Source organism: Nyctereutes procyonoides, unplaced genomic scaffold (genome assembly GCF_905146905.1).
Source record: "Nyctereutes procyonoides isolate TBG_1078 unplaced genomic scaffold, NYPRO_anot_genome, whole genome shotgun sequence".
In the NCBI taxonomy this organism is placed as follows: Eukaryota; Metazoa; Chordata; class Mammalia; order Carnivora; family Canidae; genus Nyctereutes; species Nyctereutes procyonoides.
This window is the reverse complement of record NW_026575133.1, coordinates 56,188,863-56,214,666: the sequence shown is the minus strand read 5'-3', so window position 1 is coordinate 56,214,666 and position 25,804 is coordinate 56,188,863. Positions and strand designations below refer to the sequence as shown.

Sequence of the window (25,804 nt, the reverse complement as noted above, 5' to 3'; positions counted from 1 at the left end):
CAACCCCTTTTCCAGGAACTAATTCCCAGGGCAAAGACGGTCTCTTTCACTGTTATCTAATTTGTCTATTATTATAACTGATACTAATAATACTAATACTTACCATGTGTTGAGCACCTAGGTGCCAGGTAATATGTACCACATATTACCTGCTTTGAAGAATAAACAAAATAATGCAGGTAAAGCACTTAACATAATGCTGCATCTGAGGTAAGTATCAATAATTGTTAACTGCTATTATTATTTTTGTTTATACATCTTATCTCTGATCACTAAAATGACTCATAAAAGGATGATACTAAAATCCAATGAAGGATCAGAAAAATTAATTTGTGAAAGTAAGTAGCAGAGCTAGGATTTGAGCCTGATTTATCTGACTTCAAAGTCCATGCATGGACTTTCTACTATATCACTTCCTGTTTAGTTTACATAGAGTAAAGTCACCAGCTGCTTGTTAATTGCTGGTCTACCCAAGAGCAGCAGGAATTATCATCCCTGGAGCCTGCCATTTTGTGTCAAGAGTAGCACAGGCTTATTCTATTCTTGCTTCAAAGCTTAAATGCCTGTTGGACCACTTAGCTCTTATTTCCTGCTAAGGGATAGTCTTCTCTATGACAGTAAAGATGACTAAGCTCAATGGACAGTTAAGCCTTTTCCTGCTCAGGTGTCCGATTCGGCCCATTTCCCCTGGTTCTTCTGGTGACTCATCCTTTGGTAACTTCCTGAAAGTGACTCTCCTGGGATCCTACTGCAGTAGCATTCTGACAGAAAAATACACTTTCAGTGATAACTCCAGACAGTGTCTACGCAGAGCTAAGAGTGTTGTTGCAATAAAAACCATTCATCTGGGTGACGTTTTCAGAGTTGACCATAAAATGGTATTGGAGATATTGTCTACAGCTTCAAAATTATATTCAAGGGAGCCCATGTGATAAATCCTTCCTTGAATTTAGTTCCAGAAAAAAAAAAGTCTTCTCTATAGTTGAATCTGTATATTTTATCTTGCCAGAATAAGAATATGATATAACCCAACCTGTTTCCTTTTATGGCTTCCAAGAAGCATAAAGCCAAACCCATGCCAAAGCATCTCATCCCAGGTACCTAGTAGAATCTATTTCTGCTTCACTGCTATGACCACTTTTATCTTTTACAGTTTCAAATCTACATAGAATATACTGTGTGTCTCCTCTATGCAAGGGACTGTGACTTTCCTAACGTGCCCTTCCTTCTTAAGTGGTGTCAAATCTTGACCTTGTTTTACTAAACTACCCTAGTGCCTTATTGTTTAAGCCCTGTTTTACCTCATATCCTATACCTAAGGTCTTCTGAAAGCTGGCAGGTCCAAATATTGGATTTTTTTCCCAAATATTGTATTTCAAAGAAAAAAGTCTCTATTTACCTTTGTGCACACAGTTGTGAAGAGCCAACCGGGCTTTATCCTTACAGGTCACACGATTGGGGTGTAATACCATGAATATAAAGCCCCATGAAGGGTTTTTCCATCTCACGTGGTCTTCTGCATCTCTCTCTCTCTATCTCTGCTTGTTTCCATGTATCACTCTTTGTGTTTATCTTCTGGAGTTCCCACTGTAGATATCACTGATCCTTTATGCAGGCATTAAGAACTTTAGGCAGTTCCCACACTTGTCTGTGCCAATTACACGAGCAGGACTCCCATTCTGCTGCATCTGCAGCCCCTAGACACACGTCCCTGAGAATCCTTTAGCCCTGTGTGATTTCCTCACCAGAATCATCACTCTCTTTGGCATCTGCCACCCTCCTGCTTCCCCTCATGTCACTTCCCCTCCAATTATATCCGTTCCCCTACTGACCTTTCTGTAAGTCAATGAAGGTTAATAATAGAGTTTACATCCAAGGGCGACTGTCAGGACAGCATCTAGAATAAAGCTGGCAGACACTTGTTACTTGTTGAAAAAACTGGAAACTGGAGAAGATATTTGACACAATGTAGGCCCTCAAGCATTTGATAATGAATGATTGAATGAATGAATGAACTCTAACTCATCATACTTTCCCACCTTGCTACCTTGACAAAGCCTGCAACTGAACATCAGTTCTAAGCACCTGACTTTCTTCAGTAATTGTAATCCTATGAATTGACTGCAGCAAGACTGATCAAGATGGAAAGCTTGGTTTTTCTCTCTCTGCTTAAAAAGAAGGCCAGAGCACACCTTTGTCAGCTCAAAGAGGTTCCCCGTCAGTCCCAGGCATGAATGTCTGGCAGAGGCCAGGTTTTTGCTTTGAATTCTCCCTTTGCCTGAACTTGCTCTGTCACCTTGGGCAAGTCACTTGATGACGCTGGGCCTCACTGTGCTCATATGTAAAAGTAGAGGTTGAACTAAATGGTGGGTGCCTCCGGAACCTTCTAACTTTACACTTCTGTGATCTGTCCTCTGGGAATCCAGCCAGCGTTCTTTTCTTGGGCTGGGTTTTTCAACATGTCCGCTTTGATTTTTGACTTGTACTTCCTAGTCTTATCACAAATTTATTAAATTTCTGGAATGTGGTCATCTGACCATAACATGATGCTCAGTAGGACTTTTGTGTGTATGTGGTAAAATAAAATTGATCACTTTAGCCATTTTTAAGTGTATAGTTCAGCGTCATTAAGCATGTTCACATTGTTGGGCCACTTCACACCACTCATCCACAGAACTTTTTTCATCTTCCCAAACCAAAACTCTACCCATTAAACATTCTATTCTCCTCCTCCCCTGGCCTGCAACCACCAGCCTACTTTCTGTCTCTACCATATGTGGAATCATACAGTATTTGTTCTTTTGTGACTGGCTTATTTCACTTAGCATGATGTCCTCAAGTCTCATCCATGTCAGAATTTCCTTCCTTCTTAAGGCTGAGTAACACATTTTGTTTAGCCATTTGTCCACTGACTTGTTCTACCTTTTGACTATTGTGAATAATGCTGCTATAAACACAGGCATCCAAACATTTTTTTGAGACTCTGCTTTCACTTCTTTTGGGTATACACAGAGAATTGGAATTGCTGGATCACATGGTAATTCTGTTTACTATTTTGAGGAACTGCCACACTGTTTTGTTCAATGGGACTTTTAAATGCAGAGACAGAACCACTTAGGAAGCTGGGCATTGCAGGCTCATTGTCATACTGACTCCAAGAGGGGTTTCAAGGGTATAGATTTGCGTGGAAGGGTTGTCTTGCCTCATTCTTAAGAGGAGGAGGACCCACTTGCTATTCAGAATGAATCCCACACTAGACACTCGACCTGGAACTGCTTCTGACCCTGTCTCAGTATCAACTTCTGTAAAGTGACCTAATGATACTTAATTTTCAGAGTTTTTATAAGGGTTGAGGATGATGTACTCAAAGCACTGAGGTAAGCACTTACAAAATGAAGATATTAATATTACCCTACTGATTGCAAAGGGTTCTAAAACCCAAATGAAATAATATATGAGAAAGCCATTCTATAGATGCTAAGCCCTCATCGTTTTCTAATCACTTCTACAGCCACCTGCCTCCTGGCCTCTTTGGTCTAGCTTTCACTCATGCCTCAGAATGACTTTCTAAAGCACATATGATCCTGTTGTTCCCCTACTAAAGATTTCAGTGGCTCCCCTCACCATTACCAGGCCTTCTCTAATTTGACACCTACCTCTCTCTTCAGTCTTTCTTATTCCTAGTCTTTCCGGGCCTCTTATCTTGCACTTCATCCCCGTGATTTTGTTCATACTTGTCCCCTCTACCTGGAGAACCTCTTTTTCCATTCCTGCCTAAAAGTCATCCTTTAATACGAATTTCAGGCATTGACTTTTCCAGAAGGCCTTCCTGACCCCATGAGACCAGAGTAGGAGCCCACAGCAGCAGAAGCAGGTATCACTATACCAAGAACACACTTTCTTGTAATTATCTGTAGATTGATTTCCCAACTAAATCAACTTCTTAAAGTCAGGGGTTAGATTATTTGCATTTCCAGTGTTAGCACACTGTTAGGATGTTTATTTAATAAATATGTGAATATGAATAAATTAGGTGGTATTTTTATTATTATAAAGATGGAATAGTTCACATATGATTAACTCTTGAGTTGATCAGAATAACTGTTTCTAATAGTCTCATATTACATGACTCTGTTATTAGAACAATTCTAATAACATGCTATTTAATGAAGAGGAGGTTTTGTGGTTGCTGTTAATTAGCACCACAAGGGATAGAAGCCAAAGGAGATATATTCAAAGATACTGTCTCTATCCCTTTCTCTTTCCAAAATAAAATGTGTTTTTAAGTTGAGGTCCTCTGGTTTTCACAGTTCTTCTGAAAGATGCTTTTGCTTCTTTAATGGGTGAGAAATATCCTGCCTGTAATTGTATGCTCCTGAAGTACACAGCCCCCAACAAGGGGGCTATGCCTATTTTTCACTAGGAGTGAACTAAAGCGGTGAGTCCAATCTTGCATTTAGTAGGTGCTTGATAATTGTTTGTTCAAGGAAGGAGTAAATTATGAGTCACTTGTTTGTGCTACCTGCTGTAAACTCCAGCCTGTGGCTAGAGGTCAATTTTTAAATTTATCTCCTTCAGAAGTAAGAACTGTTCCAGCTATGCTGTTTTTGAAAATAATAAGGACATTGGAAGATTGTAAAACCAATGGACTGTTTATGGTAACTTAAAATGCATATATTTACAGTTGATGTAGGAAACATTTGATCTGCTTATTTTTAGTGAGCCCATGAATTTGTATTTAAGTTTCTTTATATGGGTATCAGTATCTTTCCATATGACTCTCTTGAGGCTATGGGCTTACTGATGCTTATAATCTACTGTGCAAAGTTATCTTTAACACCTCCTTAAACTGTTCCTTTTAAGCTTCAAACAGTGCCCTCTAGTTCTTATGTGTGTTGGTGACAATTAATGACTTAACTAGATTTGGGTTTTATCTTTTGGGTTTATTGCCCCTAACTGAAGACCTCATGATGGGAAGCACTGATGTATATTAAGACAAATTTTCTCCTTGTTTTTGGTTTTTTAAAGATGTGTATCTTTTGGGCACCTGGTGGCTCAGTGGTTGAGCATCTGTCTTCAGCTCAGGTTGTGATCCCCGGGTCCCAGGTCCTGATCTTAGGGTAGTTGAGATCAAGATCCCAAGCAACTTTATGCTCAGTACAGAGTCTGCTTGAGATTCTCTCTCTCCCTCTCCCTCTGCCCTGCAACCCTGCCTCTCTCAAATAAATAAATAAATATTTTTTAAAAAGGTGATAATAGTTTGAAAGACTTTTCTTATTTTTGATTGTTATCTCCAATCAATAAGTGTGTCCGGCAAAAGAGAAATATGTTCATTCATAGCATTTTACATTTGGAAAGAACAATAAAGAAAATTTAATCATCCAATGTTCTCAGAGGCAGAAATGTTGTAGAATCAAGTTTGTCTGATTTCCTACCTTCTGCCTTTTATGATGAGCTAATTTGGATCATGTTCACCTGAAGAATACACTGTTTAATTTTCCTCATTATAATCTTTATTATTAAACAATAAAAACTGCTCGCGGGCACCTGGGTGGCTCAGTTAAGGGTCTGCCTTCGGCTCAGGTCATGATCCTGGGGTCCCTGCTCAGGGTCTGCTTCTCCCTCTCCCTCTGCATGCTTTCTCTCTCTCTCTCCCTCAAATAAATAAGTAAGTAAGTAAATAAATAAATAAGTATTTAAAAAAGAAAAAAGAAACTGCTTGGATTTCACAATTAAAATCAATCAATTGACAATTATTGGAATGGGTATAACAGGGTGGGGGTTTTAAATATAGACATATATATATCTTTAAAAATATATTTTGCATTGGGGATAGACATCAGAGGATGAAAGGGCTTTTCAGAGCCTCTGGATGTGGGCAAAAGGACTTCATTTTAGAACCGCAGCCTGGAGTTTTCAGGTTGGAATTATCCAGGGTTGGCATTATTACCAGGGTGAACGTTATTACCAGGAAGTGAGGCTGAATGAATGGAGCCTTGCAGTGTGACCCAGAAACAGGCTGAGAAGGACAGACACCTACAAGCTCAAGCTTTCGCAGGTGCCGCCCCTGTTCCAGGGCATTCAATCTGCCAAACTCCGTTTTTTGGAGAGGTCAAATTGTAGGATCTCCATACTAGGGTCAGCCGTGCTGTGAGGGGGCTGTGGCGGTGGGGACTGCTGGGAAGCTGTGTCCTGAGAAGTCCTGGGGAACAGTTTAGAACTTGACACCTACTGCCTGAGAGCACAGGTTAGCCACCTCCCGACAGGGCGGCGCACCGGACGGACGCCGCTCACAAGTACCTGAAACCGCGGGGACTCAGGATCCCCATCCACACTGTGAAACAGACCCGGACCCCGTCTACACTCTCCTGAGTTCTCACACACGCACATATCCGAAGAAACCCAGCCCACACCCACACAAGTTCTCCCACATTCATACCCCACCCGGAGTCTGCATCCACACACAAGGCAGAACGGATGGACCAGGAGCTTGAAATTGCCCAGGCACGGACCCCCGAATCAGGCTCCCCAACGCCCAGCAGCCTGGAGTGAGCCCAGAAAGGGACGCAGACAAAAGAGTTTTAAAGCACATCCCCGCGAGCCAACCTGGCTGCTCCATGCCTAAATTTTGGCAGTTAAAGTCTTCTCCAGTTTGAGCAAGAAGAGACTCCACACCTCCCCCACCCCCAAAAAAAGAGATGGTCCTGAGGAGCCCCCCTACCTTGCTACAGCGCCAGGTGCACAGGTCTCCGACGTGGGGAAGGGCGCGAGCGAAGCCCCGGCGGCGCCCGCGGGAGGGGCACCGCGGCCCGCGACAGCTGCGCTCCGGGCTTCTGGCCCCGCCCCGCCCTGGAAGCCCCGCCCCCGGCTGAGGCCCCGCCCCCGGCCGAGGCCCCGCCCCCGACCGGCGGCCCGGCGGCCCCGCGCCCCGCAGACCCTCTGGGCTCCTGCCGCCGCGGCCGCAGCTCGGTCACCTCCCAGCGCGGGGACTAGGGAGCCCGGTGCATTGTGGGAAGCCAGAGCCCGAAGCTGAGCGGACACTGACCCCTGGTGGGCGCAGTTCCAGGGAGCCCGGCCGGAGCGCGGGCGCTCGCAGGGCGGCGGGGCTGCAGCCCAGAGGAAGGCCCTGCACCCAGCGCCACCCCAGCGAGCTGGGGTCTGCTGCATGTCTCCCTTACCTCAGTAAAACATCACAATTAAACCAGATGCTTCACAAGTCCCCGAAGCCCCCTTCCCTTAGCAGTGACCCAACTGGAAACTAAAGGAACTTGGGAGACTAAGGAAAGCATTTTTAAACTAGGGAAAATACTTTTTTAATTGTAAGACTAAATGACGTCAAGATTATGAAGAAATCTGCACTTAATTTTTATTTCTGGTAGAATCACAGATGGGCTCAATCTGTCTAGAGAATATGAGGGGAAAAATGTAACAGGAACTAGGAAACTGAAATCCAGGACTTTCTCTACTGAGCATATATACCTCAAGGAAATAGTTCAAAAGAAGTAGAAAAAAAAAGTGGCTTATACAAAAGTACTCCTAGTGAGAAATTAGAAAATAACAAATGAATCATACGTGAAAGGTACAAAAATAATATGTAGTTATTTAAATAATATGAATTGAATCATTATGTAGGATGATTTCTATCAAATAATGTTAAATGAAAAACATAGAACACAAGAAAAGTACATGGCTGGGTGCCTGGGTGGTTCAGTTGGTTAACGCCTAACTCTTGATCTCAGCTCAGGTCTTGATCAGCTGAGATTCTGAGTTAACATCCCACCTTGGGCTGCCTGCTGTGCTGGACACTACTTTAAAAAAAAAAAAAAGTAGGTGGGGGAACCACATGGCCAATGATTCCAACCATGTGAAAATGCATGTGTTCACAAATATAAAAAAAAACTTTGGAGGAATGTGAATTATTTCTAGAGTTTAATATAGACTTTAATGTCTTAAGATTCTTTTATTTGCTAAATTGTTGGGACTAGTTCTAATGTGGGATGGCACTGCAGTACTTCAGTTTCACCTCGCTGTAAGTCATAAAAAGAAGTTGTCTAAAAAGAAAAAAAATTCTCAGGGTGTAGTGAGCCATGATAAATTTACTTGTCTGAGAATCCTGGTGGGACACAAAAGGAAATAAATTTATTGTGGAAGGGAGCAGGGGAGGTTTTTTTCTCTGCTAGGACTGTTGTAACAAAGTACCAGAGACTGGGTGACTTAAACAGAAATGTATTTTCTCACAGTTTTGGAAGCTGGAAGTCTGAGCTCAAAATGTCAGTGGGGTTGGTTCTTTCTGGAAGCTGTGAGGGAAACAAAATCTGTTCCGGGCCACTCTCTCGGTTCCTAAATGGCCATCCTCATATTCACACGGTGTTCTTCCTATATGTGTGCCTATGTTCAAGTAAATGTTCCCCTTTCATAAGAACACCAGTCATATTGGATTAAGGACCCACCTTACTCCAGTATGACCTCACTTTACCTAATTATGTCCACAACAACCATATTTCCAAATACGGTCATGATCTGAGGTACTGATGATTAGGACTTTATCTATTAATTTGGGAGAACAGAGAGAGGACACAATTCAACGCATCACAGGATTCCAATGTAATCTTATAAAACTGCACCCGCTGAATGACAAGCAATAGTATAATGTATAATGTATACAATCTCACGTGTATCGAAACCCTAAGAACTGAAAAATGTAGTGAAACCAAATTGATTGCAGCTTTCTTCCTTCTGTCCTGAAACACCATGCAGGCCTTTTTAGTTGAAACCAGGGATGTTAATGAGATAAAATAGCCTAGAGGCTTCATAAATAGTATATCTGGTGTATCCAGCCTCCTGCAGAGAGGGCTTGAAGATGTGTCCAAATGCCTGGGAAGAGGGCAGGACTCCTTGCATTTGAAGCTCAAGAACATGGACAGAAAGAATATGGGTTGAGAATTACAGGAAACAGGAGCCCCATCACTGGAGGGCACACACAAATACCCTCCTGCTGCAGAATTCAGCTTTAGGGCAAGACACTGATGAGAGCCCTTGCAGCTTGGGGAGGATGCCCTACAAGGGTGGAATGTGGTGTCTCTGAACCAAGCCAGTCTCTTCCAATTAACCTTAACACATAGGTGGCATGAAAAGCTCGAAATTTTCACTGAGCCCTGCCTCCTGCTTTCCAAGGTGATGAGGACCCAGAAGATCTCTGAGATAGGTGAAGCGCTGCCCGATACTTCTGGATCCGTTTGTTTAAATTCTGAAAGAACCAGAAGCCCAGTCAGCAGTGTACTGATTTAAAAGGACAACTGGCTCTCCAGAAGGAAAAGCTCTGATGTGGGGTGTTTATGGATTTCTGCGGTGTAAATACTCCCACCACTGCCAATATCAAGCTACCAACATGAGGTCACAGAACGCAGAGTTGGAGCTCCAGCATACCACCAACCCCAGGTAACTGGGTTAACAGAGTCTCAAGGCTGGGAGGCTGCTGGCATGGAGCCAGAGCTGGGAGCACCCCAGTAAAAGGTGAAGGGGCAGCTCTCGTGGGTTGGGAGCAGAGGCTCCAACAGGCCAGCTGTGCTAATGGCAAGCCATGGGCAGTGGGGTGACTCAATAAGAAGCAGGGTCCGCACACAGCCTCCAGGTCCTGCCCACTTGGGCAGGGGAAATGGGCAGGGAGATGGAACACTGCAGGCAAAAAGGAGGAAGTGCATTCTTTCCCAGCTGAGAGAGGCTCACCCGGTCTGGGTAGGAGAAGTAGGACAGGCAGCTTCAGGGCACAGGTGAGGCAATCAGAATTTTCTCAGACTGGAGGGAAACACCCCTCTTTTGCTTCTCTTATTAGGCCAATTTTCTGGTAGAAGCTTTCCAGGAAGAGAGATTTCGTTTAGTGCTTCCAGGACTCACACAGATAATTCTTGTCACCTGAGCTAAATCCCACATGGACTTCCTCCAGGTGTATTGACTTCCTCCCCATTAGAACAGAGTAAAGCTTGTGCGAAGGCAGGTAAGAAAACCGAGACAACTAGGTGGGTCTCCTGACACTTAAACTGGACCTTCGGGGCCCTGTATATGGTGCAGGTTGGTGGTGCACCTGAGCCATGCTTGTTCATTCTTGTCTAGCCTATCCTGGCGGGGTCCATGCTCATCACTCTGCTTTTATTTTTTATTTATTTTAAAGATTTTATTTATTTACTCATGAGAGACACACACACAGAGAAGCAGAAGCAGGCTCCATGCAGGGACCCCGATGTGGGACTGGATACCGGGTCTCCAGGATCAGGCCCTGGGCTGAAGGCGGCGCTAACCCGCTGAGCCCCCCGGGCTGCCCCACTCTGCTTTTAATATCATTCTTCTACACTGCATCCCCCACACTTGCCGGAGCGCTCTCTCACAGGCAAACCTGATCATCACACATATGTTCCTCCTACTTAAGAATTCTTTCCTGGATCAAGTTCACCCTGCCTCAGCACACAGGCTTTTCCTGATCAGGCTTTAACTCCCTCATCCACCAGCTTTAACTGCGGCTCCGCTCCTGGTAATTTCACCTTATCTAGGTTGTCATTCCCAAACAAGCTATGTTTTCTTGATTCTAGGGCTTCAGGTTTGTGTTCCCTGTAAGTTTTCGCTCTTTTCCTAGTTCTGTGAGTCCTATTTCCATGCCATACTTCTTAAGTCACATCTATAGTTTTATTATTGAATTCCTAGGGTTAAAAAAAAAAAGAATTCCTAGGGTTTTTAAAAATTATCTTTTTATTGTGGAAATATATATATATATTATATATATATAATAATATATATATTATGTTTATCAATATTATGTATATATATATAACATAAAACTTACCATTTTTAGGGGCACCTGGGTGTCGACTCTTGGTTTTGCCTCAGGTCTTGATCTCAGGGTCATGGGATAGAGCCCTGCCTCAGGCTCCACACTCAGCATAGAGTCTGTTTAAGACTCTTTCTGCCCCTCCCCTTTCCCCACCCACCCCATCTCTCTCTAAAATAAATAAACAAATCTATTTTTTTAAAGAAAGAGCATGAGCTGGGTGGAAGGGAGAGGGAGAAGTACAGAGCCCCAATGTGGGGCTTGATCCCAAACTCCAGGATTATGATCAGAGCTGAAGGCAGATGCTTAACCAACTGAGCCACCCAGGTGCCCCCCCCCCTCAAAAGAACCTGACCATTTTTAGGTGAGAAATTTAGTGCCATTAAGTACATTCACAATATTCTGCAACCATTACCACCATTCCCATAATTTTCCATCACCATAAACAGCAACTCTGTACCTATTAAACAATAATTCCCCATACCCCCATTCATTCAGCCTCTACTAACATCAAATCTACTCTCCGTCTCTATGAATTTGCCTACTCTAGATATTTAATATAAATGGAATCATACAATATTTGTCCTTTTGTGTCTGACTTCCTTTACTTAGCATATTTTCAAGGTTCATTCATGTTGCAGCATGTGTCAGAATCCCATTCCTTTTCCATGGCTGGATAATATTCCATTGTATAAACATATTACATTTTGTTTATCCATTCATCTGTTGATAGACACTTGGTTTGTTTCCACCTTTGGGCTTTTGTGAATAATGCTACTGTGAATACTGGCATATTCTTCACATCTTCTTCCCTCCATGTGGTAAGATCTTCTTTCTCTTGTAGACCTGGTTAACTTCTGTTTATGTCAGAGAATCCCTTATACATAGAGAGTGGTGAAACAGGAAACCAAATCCAAAACTCCTGACTGTGACCAGGGATATTTCTACTTTGCCCCACTGAATGACAGGCTTCCCTAGATGGACTATCAAAATGAAAGCAGGAGGACTACAGAGAACAGAGCCTGAGGAGGCTGTTTAGGAACTCCAAAAATAGGAGTCAGAGCTAGGGCCTGGGCCAAGGGTGGCAAAAATGGGTCTGCATTTGATCCTCATGAATTGGTTGACAGGAGAAGAGTAGAAACAAATGGGAGACAGAAGAGAAGAAGAGAGATTAGAGTAAGTGGTCATGGGAACACTCAGCAGAGCTTTAGTCAAGCTACCAAATTGTACTATAACAATAAATATGGTCCAATAAAGACAAAGTAGGCAGCAGGATGCCAGCATGCAACTTTATTTCATCTGCTTTAACATGAAAATAAGTAATAGAGCATACTGAATACAAACAAGGATCTTTAATTGACAGTATATTAAATGTATGATCTAGTCTGAACTTGGTCAAACCCAGCTCATTGCTGCTATTCTCCCCCCTAAGAAATACTCACTGAAAGCCTCTTTGATTCTCTTTCTCCTGCCCAAAAACCTTGAGGCTTTGTATTGTATGTTGTTGGCATTAACTGCAAAGTTGTAAGACATTTCAATTTGTATACTTAGAAGTCCCTTTAGGTGTGCCTGACTGGCTCAGTCAGTAGATCATGTGACTCTTGATCTTGGGGTTGTGAGTTCAAGCCCTGCGTTGGGTAAAGAGATTACTTACAAATAAAATCTTAAAAGAAAAAGTCCCTTTATAACACTAGTCATGGGTTATTGTGAAGCAAAATTGGAAGTAAACAGCCAGTATCTTCTTTCTGTGTCTTTTCCTTCCAGGCACCAGGTGTGAATCATTAAGGGTGGAATTTTAGGCATGAATAGAAAATAATTTTTTGGATGTGGCAACCTTGCTGGCACTCCTCAAAATCATACCATCAAGACATAACACATAATCAGCTTGGCTGAAAGGCCAGTCCTGCCTGGACAGATCCTCTCAAGCCTGAGACGCTGAGAGGAAGTGGGCTTTGAAAAAATATCCTCCTTCTTAGAGTTGAGTATAACTAGACATGCTGATGCTATCTTGATACAGTCTGAGTAAAAGGGGTTAAAGATGATAAAAGAGGATGTGGCTAAAAAGAAGGAAGGAAAAAGGAACCTTGGGGAATAAGTCTGGGATCAATTTTGTCTTTCTCTCAATTTCCTAAGCTTAGTGAGAGAAACCACAGCAAGTTCTAAGATGGACCTATGAGGAGCCATTGTGTCACCAGGTTATCCCTTGGAGCCCCTGTGCGTTCCTAGCTCCCTCTCCATATCCAAGTGCACACTCAGTGGAGAATGCTAACAAACTCACTTAGAAAGGAAAGCTCTAAAGCATCTATAAATGCATGAATCTCAAAGAGCACAAGATTTGCCTTTTACATTTGACTACCTCTCCTTTCTTTCTATGGAGCTTCCATCTCCCTGTCTCAGTTACAGATCCTTAATCTCTTACAACTTCTCCATTTCCTTCCACATAAAATTATCTTTACCTTTAAAAGGATCTTATGTACTAATTCATACTAAAGTATGAATGACTGAAAATAGCTTACTATACTGCAAGAGTAATCATGTTTTCCAAAGAAATAATTTCATCAATGGTAGATTTCATTTAATATTTTATTTTTATTTTTCTAAATTAGATTTTATTTATTCATTCATGAGAGACACAAAGAGAGAGAGAGGCAGAGTGAGAAACAGGCTCCCCGTGGGGAACTCGATGCAGGACTTGATCCCAGAACCCTGAGATCATGACCTGAGCCAAAGGCAGACACTCAATCACTGCACTACCTAGGTGCCCCTTATGTAATATTTTTTAAAACTTCAAGAGATGGCAAAAGTTATACCATGGTAACACTAATAGAACACTAGAGTAGCTATCCTACTTTCAGACAAAGCAGACTTTAGAGCAAGGAAAATTATCAGGGATAAAGAAGGGTATCGCATAATGATAAAGGAGTCAATTCTTCAAGAAGACATAATAGTCCTTAGTGTGTACATGCCTAACAACAGGGTTAAAATATATGAGACAAAAATGGATAGAACTGCAAGGAGAAATAAATGAATCCACTATTACAGTTGGATACTTCAATGGCAGTCTGTCAGAAACAGACAGGCCCAGTAGGCAGAAAATCAGTAAGGACAAAGTTGAACTCAACATCACCAATTAAGTGGATATAATTGACATCTACCAACTACTTCACTCAACAACAACAGAAAACACATTCCCCTCAAGGTCACACAGAATATTTGCCAAGACAGACCACATTCTGGGCCATAAACACATCTTAACAAATTTAAAAATCAGAAACTATACAAAGTAAGCTCTCAAAGCATAACCGAATTAAACTAGAAATTGATAACATAAAGATACTCTAAAGTATTTGGAGAATAAACAACACACTTCTAAGGAACACATAGGTCAAAGAAGTCTCAAGAAATTTTTAAATATTTTGAACTAAATGAAAATACAGCATCAAAATTTGTAGGCTGCAGTAAAAGCAGTGCATAAAGGGCACTTATAGCATTGAGTGCATACATTTGAAAAGAAGGATCTGAAACCAATCCTCTAAGCTTCTGCCTTAGGAAACTCAAAGAGAAGAGCAAATTAGGGTGCCCAGGTGGCTCAGTCAGTTAAGCATCTGATTCTTAATCTCAGGGTTGCAAGTTTAAGCCTTGTGTTGGGCTCCACGCTGAGCACAGATTCTACTTTAAAAAAAAAAAGTGAAGAACCTGAAGAGCAAATTAAATCCAAAGTAAGCACAAGAAAAGAAATAACAAAAATTAGAGTAGAAATCAATGAAGTTGAAAACAGAAAATCAATAAAGAAAAATCAACGAAACTAGAAGTGAATTCTTTGAAAAGATCAATAAAATGGATAAACCTGTGGCCAGACTAACCAAGCAAAATGGAGAGAAGATACAAATTACTAATACCAGAAATGAAAGATCCCATGTACATTAAAAATGCATAAATACATTATGTAAATACATAATTAAAAACCATAAATATTGACCCCATGGACATTAAAAGGATAATAAGGGAATATTATACATAATTCCATGCTTGCAAATTTGATAACTTGGATGAAATGGATCAATTTCTTGAAAAAGACGTGTTTCTACCAAAATCATTTCTGCATAAACTTACACAAGCAGAAATATATAATCTGAAGAGGCTTTTATCTAAGAAAGAAATGGAATCAATAATTAATAACTTTTCAAACCTGAAAGCACCAGGCCCAGATGGTTTCACTGAGGACTGCCAACAAACATTAAAGAAAGAAATATCGATTATCTACCACTTCTTCCAGAAAACAGGCAAAGGGCATACTTCCTAATTCATTCTGAGGGCAGCATTATGCTAATACCAAACCAGACAAAGACATTGCGAGAAAAGAAAACTGTGAACCAATGTCTTTCCTGAACATAGATGGAAAACTCCTTTAACAAATGTATTAGCAAACTGATTCCAGCAATGTATAAAAAGAACTATACACCACACCAAGTGGGACTCATCCTGGGTGTACAAGGCTAGTTCAACACACAAAAATCAGTTAATGTAATCCAGCATATCAACAGACTAAAGAAGAAAAATCATATGATCTTATGAATAGATGCAGAAAAAAGTACTTGACAAAATCCATTCATGATAAAAAATATTCATGTTAGATCTTCTATTAGAAAAAAAAATAAGGGGAGCCTGGGTAGCTGAGTGGTTTAGCACTGCCTTCAGCCCAGGGCCTGATCCTGGAGACCCAGGATCCAGTCCCACATCAGGCTCCCTCCATGGAGTCTGCTACTCCCTCTCCCTGTGTCCCTGCCTCTCTCTCTCTGTGTCTCTCATGAATAAATAAATAAGTAATATTTTAAAAAATAATAATAAGATAAGGGCGCCCGGCTGGCTGAGTGGTGGGAGCATGTGGCTCTCGATCTCTGAGTTGTGAGTTTGAACCCCACATTGGGTGTGGAGATACCTTAAATAAAGAAACTTTTTAAAAAAATTAATAGGATAGGTATTAAATTTCACCTGAATAAAGAATACTAAGAGAGAAAAGACTTGCCTTTCTAGAGTCTTAAAATGTGTTATGAATGGACAATCACTTATTCAAACCCTAAGATAACTTTTGCACTGAAGATAGGTTTTGACCAAAACCTCATGCCACTGGACTGGTGCTGCTTTTCCTTTCTGCCATCATAATGCCCTTCTGGCCCCAAGAAGGCAAACATCAATTAAGAAAGAGCCATTTGCCCTTTGCAGATGGCAGAATCTAAAGGAAGTGATGACCGTGGAACGTCAAGCCTCTGCCCTCACAGTGGAGGCAAGAGCATGAGGTCTAGGGCAACAGTGGAAAGCTTCTGCTGCTGGAAGTGAACAAAAATCACTTCTGTCTCTAACCCTGTGTCTCCTTTGACATTTGTCTGGCCAAGTTGGTCTTCAAAGCACAAGGGTTTGGAAAATGAGAAGTACTTTCCAGTGATAAAGAAAGAAAACAAATCAAGAGCTGTAAGGGGAACAAAGAAGGTACGGCAGGGTCCTTTGTATTTCTAAGTGGCCTTTTACTTTTGGGCATCAGCATAACAAATCCCTTGTGCCAGATGCTCCAAATTTGAGGTCATTATCCTCTCCTGCCACAAAGCGGTGGAAATCATGCTCTGGCTAGAGCATTTGTTACAGTATGGTTCAAAACTCTGGCTCAGAAAACTGAAAAAATTAAACACATTGAAAGGCATTTAGAATCCAGACTATTAGAGCTAGACAAGGACATAAAAATGGATTTTTTTCCATGTTCCACTTAATAAATGAGAAAACCCCAGCCCAAAAAAGGTTAAAAGACTGGCCAAAGGACATATAACAAGGAGAGACAACAGAAGGTAATGGAAGCAAGCAGACCTGGGCTCATTTCACAGTCTGAGTCCCTGCTTCTTCATCTGTGAAATGGGGATGAGAAGAATCACATCACAGGATGGGTGTGAAGACTAAGATAGGAAACCTGTAAAGCACCTAGCATAGTTCTTGCTACATAAAAGTACTCAGTAACTATTTTCCTTTCTTTTGGGTTCCAATGTCAGAGCCAGTTCTCAGTGCCCGGACTCTGGAATCACAGTTCCATTCTTCTTTCCTCTGGTCCAAATGACGGCAACAGGTGGTATAATGCAGGTATCAGGTCAAGTTGGAGATGGAAGAGGTTATGGGTGAGCTCCAGTGGCTATATGGTTCTGCTCTCTACCATACGAGACACTCAACTGGATTTAGCATCTGCCTCTGCCCCTGATAAACTATGTATGGAAACCTAGATCCAGGGCAGTCCCGGTGGTGCAGCGGTTTAGTGCTGCCTGCAGCCCAGGGCGTGATCCTGGGGACCCGGGATCGAGTCCCACATCAGCTCCCTGCATGGAGTCTGCTTCTCCCTCCACCTGCCTCTGCCTCTCTCTCTCTCTCTCTCTCATGAATAAATAAATAAAAATCTTAAAAAAAAATAAAAATTTGAAAAAAAAAAGAAACCTAGATCCACCTATAGTTTAATTTTTCTGAGAAACAGTACAAAGATCATTAAAATTTATATTAGCCGGTATTTTGGAAGGCTTCCCAACTGTTAAATTCAGTGAACTTTCCCTAATCTGTATGTATGTCCACATTTGCTGTAAGAACTGAGAAATGTGTGTGTGTGTGTGTGTGTGTGTGTGTGTGTGTGTGTGTGTGTATGCAGGTGTATCTCAGACTGGGGATGGGGAAATGGTCCTATTTTAAATGGAAAAATGATCAGAGGCAGTAAGGACTTTGGTCAGCTCGGGTCTTTTTTTTTTTAAGATTTATTTATTTATTTATTTATTTATTCATTTATTTATTCAGAGAGAGCGAAAGAGAGGCAGAGACACAGGCAGAGAGAGAAGCAGGCTCCATGCAGGGAGCCCGACATGGGATTCGATCCCGGGTCTCCAGGATCACACCCCGGGCTGCAGGCGGCACTAAACTGCTGCGCCACCAGGGCTGCCCAGGTCTTCATATTTGTAGAGAAAAGGTGGATTCCCGAGCTTGAGAGAGTGGGGTTAGGGGTTTGGAAAGAAGAGTGGGTTGGCAGAAGAAGACAGAGGCAATAATTTAATGAAGAGCATTAGGTTAATCACCCTATTGCCTTATGGCTCCTCAAATCTATATTTTCAGCCTTGACTTCTGCCTAGAACTCTAGAATGACACCTGTATGGAGTCACAGCCATCTTAAGAGTCATGCTCAAAAGAGAATTCTTGATTCTACCCTCCCCCCATCCAAATCTGCTCCTCTTTCAGGGAGCCCTATCTCAGAAAAAAAAACCACCATGATCTACTCAGTTGTTTATGTCAAAGATCTAGAAAATTTCCTAGATCTCTTTCTTTCATCTTCTCTCTTGTTTGTAGAATCTCCATCCACAAGGCACCCAATCCGTTCTCTTCTCTCCATCTCTACTGGTATAACTCCACTTGCTACCCAAGTCCAGGCCACTATCAGTATTTGTTTTACCATTGTGGTATCAATCTAGCTAGTCTCCCTAATTCCAATCTTGTCCCTCTTCACAAACCCACCAGAATGATGTTTTAAATATATATACCAGATCAAATTATCCCTCTGCTTAAAGCTTTCTGACGATTGTGTGCTGCACTTAGAAAAAATTCCAAATTCCTTTCTCTGAGTCACTGAGTCCTCAGTGACCTGGCCCCAGGCTGTCTTTCTAAGATCTCATACCCACTCTCTGTTTGCTCACTGTGCTCTGGACAAATTCCCCTTGTTTCTGTTCCTCAAATATACCAATCTTGGTCCTGCCTTAGGGCCTCTGCATTAGCTGTGCCTCTGCTTTGAATGCATTTCCCTCATAGCTTTGCATGGAGGGCTTCTTCAGAACTCAGTTTAATGTCACTATCTCAAATGACCCATAGAAGAAGCCACCCATTCACTATTATGTTACATTATTTTAATTCTCTGTGTACTCTTTGATAATTTGCTTATTTATTTCTTTAGTTATTATCAGTCTCACTCTACTAGAAGGTAAGCTCTATGAGATGGCAATCTACCTTATATCCTATACCTTAGTGTTTAAACACTGTTCTGGCACATGAAGTCATTCAACAAATATTTGTTGATTGAATAGAATAAGGAATAAACTCCAAATCACCAAAAGTGAACTAAAGAGGATTGTCTTGAGAGAGTGTCCATTTCAACTGAATCCCAAGACTATCTCACAAAAAGTTCCCAAGGTTCAGAAACTTACCAGGTCAGTCAAGCAGCAGTACAGGAATGAGAAGAGAGCAGGCAAGTTCTGAAGAAGAATCTTCTTCTAAAGAATCTCAATTGGTTGGACATCCGAAAGCATCTCTACCAGGAGACCTCTGGAAATGTAGTTCTCTACGTGTTTCTGCAATGAGACCAACTCAAACATCGGTTTAAAGACAGTTGAATTAGGGGCACCTGGGTGGCTCAATTGGTTAAGCATCTGGCTCTTGATTTCAGGTCAGGTCATGATCTTGGGGTTGTGAGACTGAGCCCTGCATCAGTTTCCATGCTGGGTGTGGAGCCTGCTTAAGATTCTCTTTCTCCCTCTGCCTCTCCCCCCAAAAAAGATACTTAAATTATGTTCCAAATGCTCTCTGCTATGTAAATGCTGTGATCTCTCTTAAATGAGATAATTCCAAATGGGAGTGGCTATCTCAAGCTAGGGTTTAGAAGGTGTTAAGAAAGCTCAGTTATCTAAAGCAAATGTGAACTTTTCCTATTTTCACTATATGCTGAGTACTTTCATACCTTTGCCTGGATTTAGGCTCTTTCTCACCCCACCTCCACTCTCCACCTACTGAAATCCTATTTCTTCATTTTTAAGACACAGCTATAATGCTATAGCTTCTGAGAAACTCTTTGATAAGCCAATGCTTTCCCAGATTCCATTACCCTTTTGTATATAAGTCCTTTACATCTTTTATTTGCCTTATCATTACTTTTATATACCTAGAATTACCCCACAAGATTATAAGTTCCTTGAGGGAAGAATCATATCATTCTTTTTTTTATCTTCTCCTAGCAACTATCACACAGGTATTTATACAGAAGTGTTCAATAAGTGTTAGTAATATGAATAAAGGAATAAGAGGGGAAAGTATCACTCCTACTCAGGTGGTGGCTAACCACCAGTTTGGGACTGAGAACAGACAAGGGTGGCGATCTTAAACTTCTGACAGCATTTACACACATTTACAGCTACCTTCTTTCCTCTTAGCACTGGGAGTCTGAAATAGGCAAGCCAAAACCTTGCTATGATTCGCTCAATTAACCCAGGCTAGAGGAACAGACTTCCCCTAACAGGTGTCCAAGGTATATGATGTCCAGTCATCCTGAAAGCTGAAGATTAACTGGTAAGATAGGATCTATCTATCCATATATGAAAATTTTAGGTTAATGAAGAACATGTCTAATTTTACTTTGGTGCCTGTTTACAGAGTTGTTCTAGAATGTGATTTTTTTTTAAAGATTTTATTTATTTATTCATGAGAGACACAGAAGGAGAGAGGCAGAGACCTAGTCAGAGGGATAAGCAGGCTCCCTGCAGGGAGCCCAATGTAGGACTCCATCCCTGTACTCCAGGATCATACCCTGAGCCAAAGGCAGACGCTCAACCACTGAGCCACCCAGGTGTCCCCAGAATGTGATCTTTAAAATAATTAAGTTAAACTTTTTTTTCTTTTCTTAAGATTTTATTTATTTATTCATGAGAGACACACAGAGAGAGAGGTAGAGACACAGGCAGGGGGAGAAGCAGGCTCCATGCAGGGAGCGCGACATGGGACTCAATCCCGGAACTCCGGGATCACACCCTGGGCCGCAGGCAGGCGCTAAACCACTGAGCCACCCAGGGATCCCCTAAACTGTTTTTTTTTTTTTAAGTTAAACTGTTTTAATAAACATACATTTTAGATAAGTAAGACTGGAAAATCCATGTTGGGGACATTAAATTTTGATCTACAATAACCAAGTCTTTGCCATCATCACCATAGGATGGCCACATAAGCAGGATTTCAGGGGCATGGTTATTTTATTTTTTTTAATTTTTTTAAATTTATTTATGATAGTCACACAGGAAGAGAGAGAGAGAGGCAGAGACACAGGCAGAGGGAGAAGCAGGCTCCATGCACCGGGAGCCTGACGTGGGATTCGATCCCGGGTCTCCAGGATCGCGCCCTAGGCCAAAGGCAGGCACTAAACCGCTGCGCCACCCAGGGATCCCCTGGGGGCATGGTTATTTTTATTTTTGTCTCCAGGGAAATGAATTTACTCATTTTTACAGGCAAATGACATAGTTCTGAGTGATGTTATCCTCTTATAAGGCTTTGTATTCTCCATTTTTTTCCCTTTTGTGATTGGCAAGAGAATATTCAATACTGAAGAGCCATCCCAAAACAGCCACAGTGTCCTCTCTATCACCTTCACTTACCTTGACTTCAACATCCCATTGCCAGGTCTTCATTCCATATGCTGGAGCCCTGCCTGCCCCTTCTGTTTTCTTTCCTTCTCTGTTTCTTTTCTTTTACCATCTCCCATCCGTTTACTCCTTATGTCCTTCACGATTCCCTATCCTCTGACAATTTACTGAGTCTTCTACAAAACCACAGGTAAGAGTCTCTATGGAGAATTCTTATCTCTCCAAGGCCCTCTGGATTAAAGTAACCAGGGGTTCATTACCTACCACAGCTAAATATGCCTATACCCTCTGACTCAGTAATTCCACTCCCGGGTATACATGGTAGAGAAATGAGTATCTAAGTCCACCAAACACATGTACAAGAATGTTCACAGCAGCTTTATTCATAATAACCCAAAGCTAGAAACAACCAAACGTCCATCAACAACAAGATGGATAAAGTATGAACATATGTATACAACGGGGTGATATACACCACAAAAAAAATTATCACTATCCATAACACATTACATGGATGAATCTCAAAACAATGATGAGAAAAATAAGCCAAAACACACAAACCTCTGCTTCATCCTCCCCCCCATCCTGCCCCCAGCATATGTGTAAATCAAACAGGCAAAGTCAATTTGTAGGGATAGAGACTGGCAAAGTGGTTACCTTTGGGGAGATCCTGACTGGGAGGGGGCATAAGGGATCCTACTGGAGTTCAGAAATGTTATGTATCTTAATCTGGTTTGCGGTGGTTACATGGTTTGTGGTGGTGTACAAATACACATGTAAAAAGCTGTCACGATTAGTGCACTTTAAGTAAGTTACACATGAATTAAAAAATACATTACATTTTTTAAAAGATTTATTATTTATTTATTTATTTTCTTTTTTTGAGAGAGAGAGAGAGAACACAAGCAGATGGAGGGGCAGAGGGAGAGGGAGAAGCAGACTCCTCACTGAGCAGGGAGCCTGATGCAGGGCTCGATCCCAGGACCTTGGCATCATAACCTGAGCCAAAGGCAGACACTTAACTGACTGAGCCACTCAGGCACCCCCAAAATACATTAAGATGTAAAAAAATAAAGTAATCCATGTATTGCCACAATTTCCAAAACAAGCTGTGCTCTATCCCTGTCCCCTACATTCTAATTTTGTGTCCTCCTTTTGTATTTGTGCCAGGCTGGCATATGATGGGTGCTGTTAGCATATGACGTGGGGAAAATGTGCAAAGCAAGCAGACAGCATGGCAGATGGAAGCATACTCACCTTGTGAGAGGAATAGATCTGGACCTTCCTTCTGCAATTTCTTCATCTGTGGATAGGGAAGGTGAGCATATGCCCTGAGAAAGATGGTGGAATAGGCCATTTCTCAATGATTATTTTCCTCCTTGCTTGTCCTCCGATTTCACTCTCACACTGTACCTCATGGTCAAGGAAAACCTCTCTCTCTTTTTATTTTTTTATTTGAGAGAGAGAGTGTGTGCAGACTGGAGGAGGGGCAGAGGGAGAAGGAATCTCCAGCAGACTCCCTGCTGAGCAGGGAGCCCAAGAAGGCTCCACTAGGGACCCCACACACTCGAACCCAGGACCCTGAGATCATGACCTGAGCCCAAATCAAGAGTTGAAGGCTTAACCAAGACACCCAGATGCCCCAAGGAAAACTCTCCCTTAAAGCAGCAATACCCATGCCCTACTGTCTACCCATTTAATTCACCATGGTGGTGTGTGGTACAGTACCCAGCATGCCTCTGTTCTCTCCTTCTTCCCCTTCATCACCTATTTTGCCCTCTTCCTCACAACGTTCTCCTGCCCTCCTCCCACTAGATCCCTGTTTTCTTCCTCCTTCTTTTCCTTCTTTATATCCCTACCCCTCTGTGATTCCCTTTCTCTTCCCAATCTTCTCATTCATTTCAAACGACTTTCTACAGCATTCTGAATGATTTCATTTAAAAGAAGGAATTTGGGGGAAAATCTAGATTTTTGTTTTTTTAAAATACCTTTCCTGTTCATTTAGACTCATTTACATGATTGCATGGACATTTGATTTTTAAACTGCATAGCTGTCAGTCTTAAGTTAGAAAAATGAAGCCTATTGTCGTTGTGGTATGGTGGGCTTGCTGTTTTCTCCTTAGGAAAACAATTTCCAGCAACACTGGTATTAAGCGCTGAAAAGATTTACTCAAAGTGAAAGTCACATAAAATTTCTAAATGGCCTCAATTTATATACACAATAACTTACAAAATGCCTAGCGGTGGAAAAGCAGTTATGGGAGATTTGTTTCATTTCTACTTTATGACCCACAGGGAGAGGAGTGGGAGGGGGTGTAGTGGGGGTGGCAGGTGGGGGGCCTCCCTGCGGGGAGGGGCAGACTGCAGAAATGAAAGGGATGCGCGTGCAACTAGGCAGGTGAGAGACAGATGGAGTCAGGGCTGGACTGCAGTTGCCTGAGGAGGCTGAGGATTTACCTGGCCTTCCAGCCCGCAGTCTCTAACTACCTGTTCACGACTGGGCGGGAGGGCTCAGCAGGGCTGCCAGGTGTGGAGGGGTCCGGAGGCGGGAAGGGCGCCCTCTGGCGGCAGCTGCTCAGCTTTCCCTCCGCGGTCCCGAGGAATGGAGCGCTGTCTTTAATCCCGCAAACCAGAACCTGCATCAGCCTGACCCTCTCCCACACTCCAGAAGACTCTCTGGCAGCCAGGGGTTAACTCTACCCCGCTGCCAGCAGCCCACCAACTATTTCGCACAGCTGTTCATTCTGCTTTCCCCCAAGAGAAGTGCTGGAAATAGAACATTCTCCACCTCGCTACATTTCCAGTAGGTGTCAGCACTCGTTAGAGGATGAGGTCTGGGCAATTGGGTCCGTCTTTGGTTCAGCTCGCAGATAGCTATCCTTGGGCCCCTTTAGAATGTCCACAGTGGGAATTTTGGAAGAATCATACCATCTAACCTGATTCTCAGCTCCCAAATGTTCAAAACTAGGAATAATAATGATACCTACCACCCAGGAGGGTTTTTTTTTGTTTTGTTTTGTTTTTTGTTTTTTTTTGTTTTTCACCCAGGAGTATTTTGAGAGCTAAATGAGGTACAGTGCCAGGGACATAGAAGTTAAGGTGCTCAGTAAATGTTGTTTTTTCCCACTCTCACCCTACTCCACTCCATCTACTCATGTCCCTTAAAAAAGATGAGTTGGTAAGTTTATTTCCTCCAGACTACCTGGCCTGAAATCAAGATATACTTCCCCCATGTGGGCAGGGCCAGCTTGCTTCCGGCATGGTGGCCTCTCCTGTTCTATTTGGTTTGGGACAGCTTGGTGCAGCTGCTTTGATGTAGGAGTGTTTTAATATGGCCTAAAATGCCATCATTGTTTTTTCACCTTAAGAAACATCACCAACAGTTATCCTCCCTCCTTCTCTGAGATTCCTATTGATGACTTACATTTCCCATCCCTAGAGAGATGTGAGCCCTGCACGTTACTTAGTAAGAAAACAGAGAAGCAAAGAATTGTATAGTTGGACACTGCTGATTTATGTGCCCAAGTCCCTAAGTCAAACAGCAACATCAAACCAGTTGCAAAAATAGGTAGTAGCCAAAGTGTTCTGCTTTATTACAGTCATATTCAGAACCTGACAGAGTTGTCACCACTTCAGAAAACGGGAATCCTGTTAGGGTGTATTTTAAAATCATCTTACAAACTGCCTTCAAGAAAAATGGGTCATGCTCAGAGGCAGGTCCTTTTATTCTGCTGAGCTCTTTGATGGTTTTGGTGAAGCAAAGAGGGGCCTGGAGCTAAGATCACTCATTAGAGCTAGAAAGTGTCTTACAGACTATTGTTTTTTTTTTTTTAAAGATAGCTCTTATTATTTATACAGTATGAGCAAAACACATTTCACAAAACAATACTTATTCTCACTATGCACACACTCATATTTTCTATTTTATTTAAAAGAAAAATCTCTCGTGACCCTCTAAATCCATTCTACTACCCACCAATGACTAATGACACAGATTGAAAAACAATGGGCTACAATGATGAATTACCCTGTAAAAGAGAAAAAATAAATGTGTAGTTCCTAAGAGTAAATGGGAAAAAGCATGTGAGGAAGAGAGACAGGAAAAGGAAGAGAAGAGCTAAAAAAACATGATGAAGACAGAGTAGTAACAGGGGTAAAATGACAAAGACCTGGCAACCTGGCTGATGGACTTTGTTTTTTAACAGATTTTTTTTCCTCTCCAGACTTACTGATATCATTAAGGTGACCACTGTGATGATTTGATATATGTATATGTTGTGAAATGATTACCATAAGATGGTTTGTTAACAGATCCTTTACGTTGGGACACCTGGGTGGCTTAGAGGTTGAGCATCTGCCTTCAGCTGAGGTCATGATCCCTGAGTCCCGGGATTGAGTCCCACATCGGGCTCCCCGGAGGGAGACTGCTTCTCCCTCTACCTGTCTCTGCCTATGTGTCTCTCGTGAATAAATAAATAAATAAAATTAAAAAAACAAACAGATCCTTTACCTCATATGGTTACATTTTGTGTGAGTTTATGATTATAACTTTTCAGATCTACTGCCTTATCAACTTTCA

The 25,804-nt window shown here is 42.0% G+C and overlaps 1 protein-coding gene across 1 annotated transcript in view; it reads right to left on the bottom strand.

Annotated features, from left to right (window-relative positions):
• Nucleotides 1-6,828, bottom strand: part of EXTL3 (exostosin like glycosyltransferase 3) — a 139,044-nt gene extending 132,216 nt beyond the window's left edge. The window contains exon 1 of the mRNA XM_055346352.1: nt 6,722-6,828. The gene's annotated coding sequence lies outside the window, so the exon portion shown is untranslated. The remainder of the gene's footprint in view (nt 1-6,721) is intronic.
• Nucleotides 6,829-25,804: the final 18,976 nt, after the last annotated feature.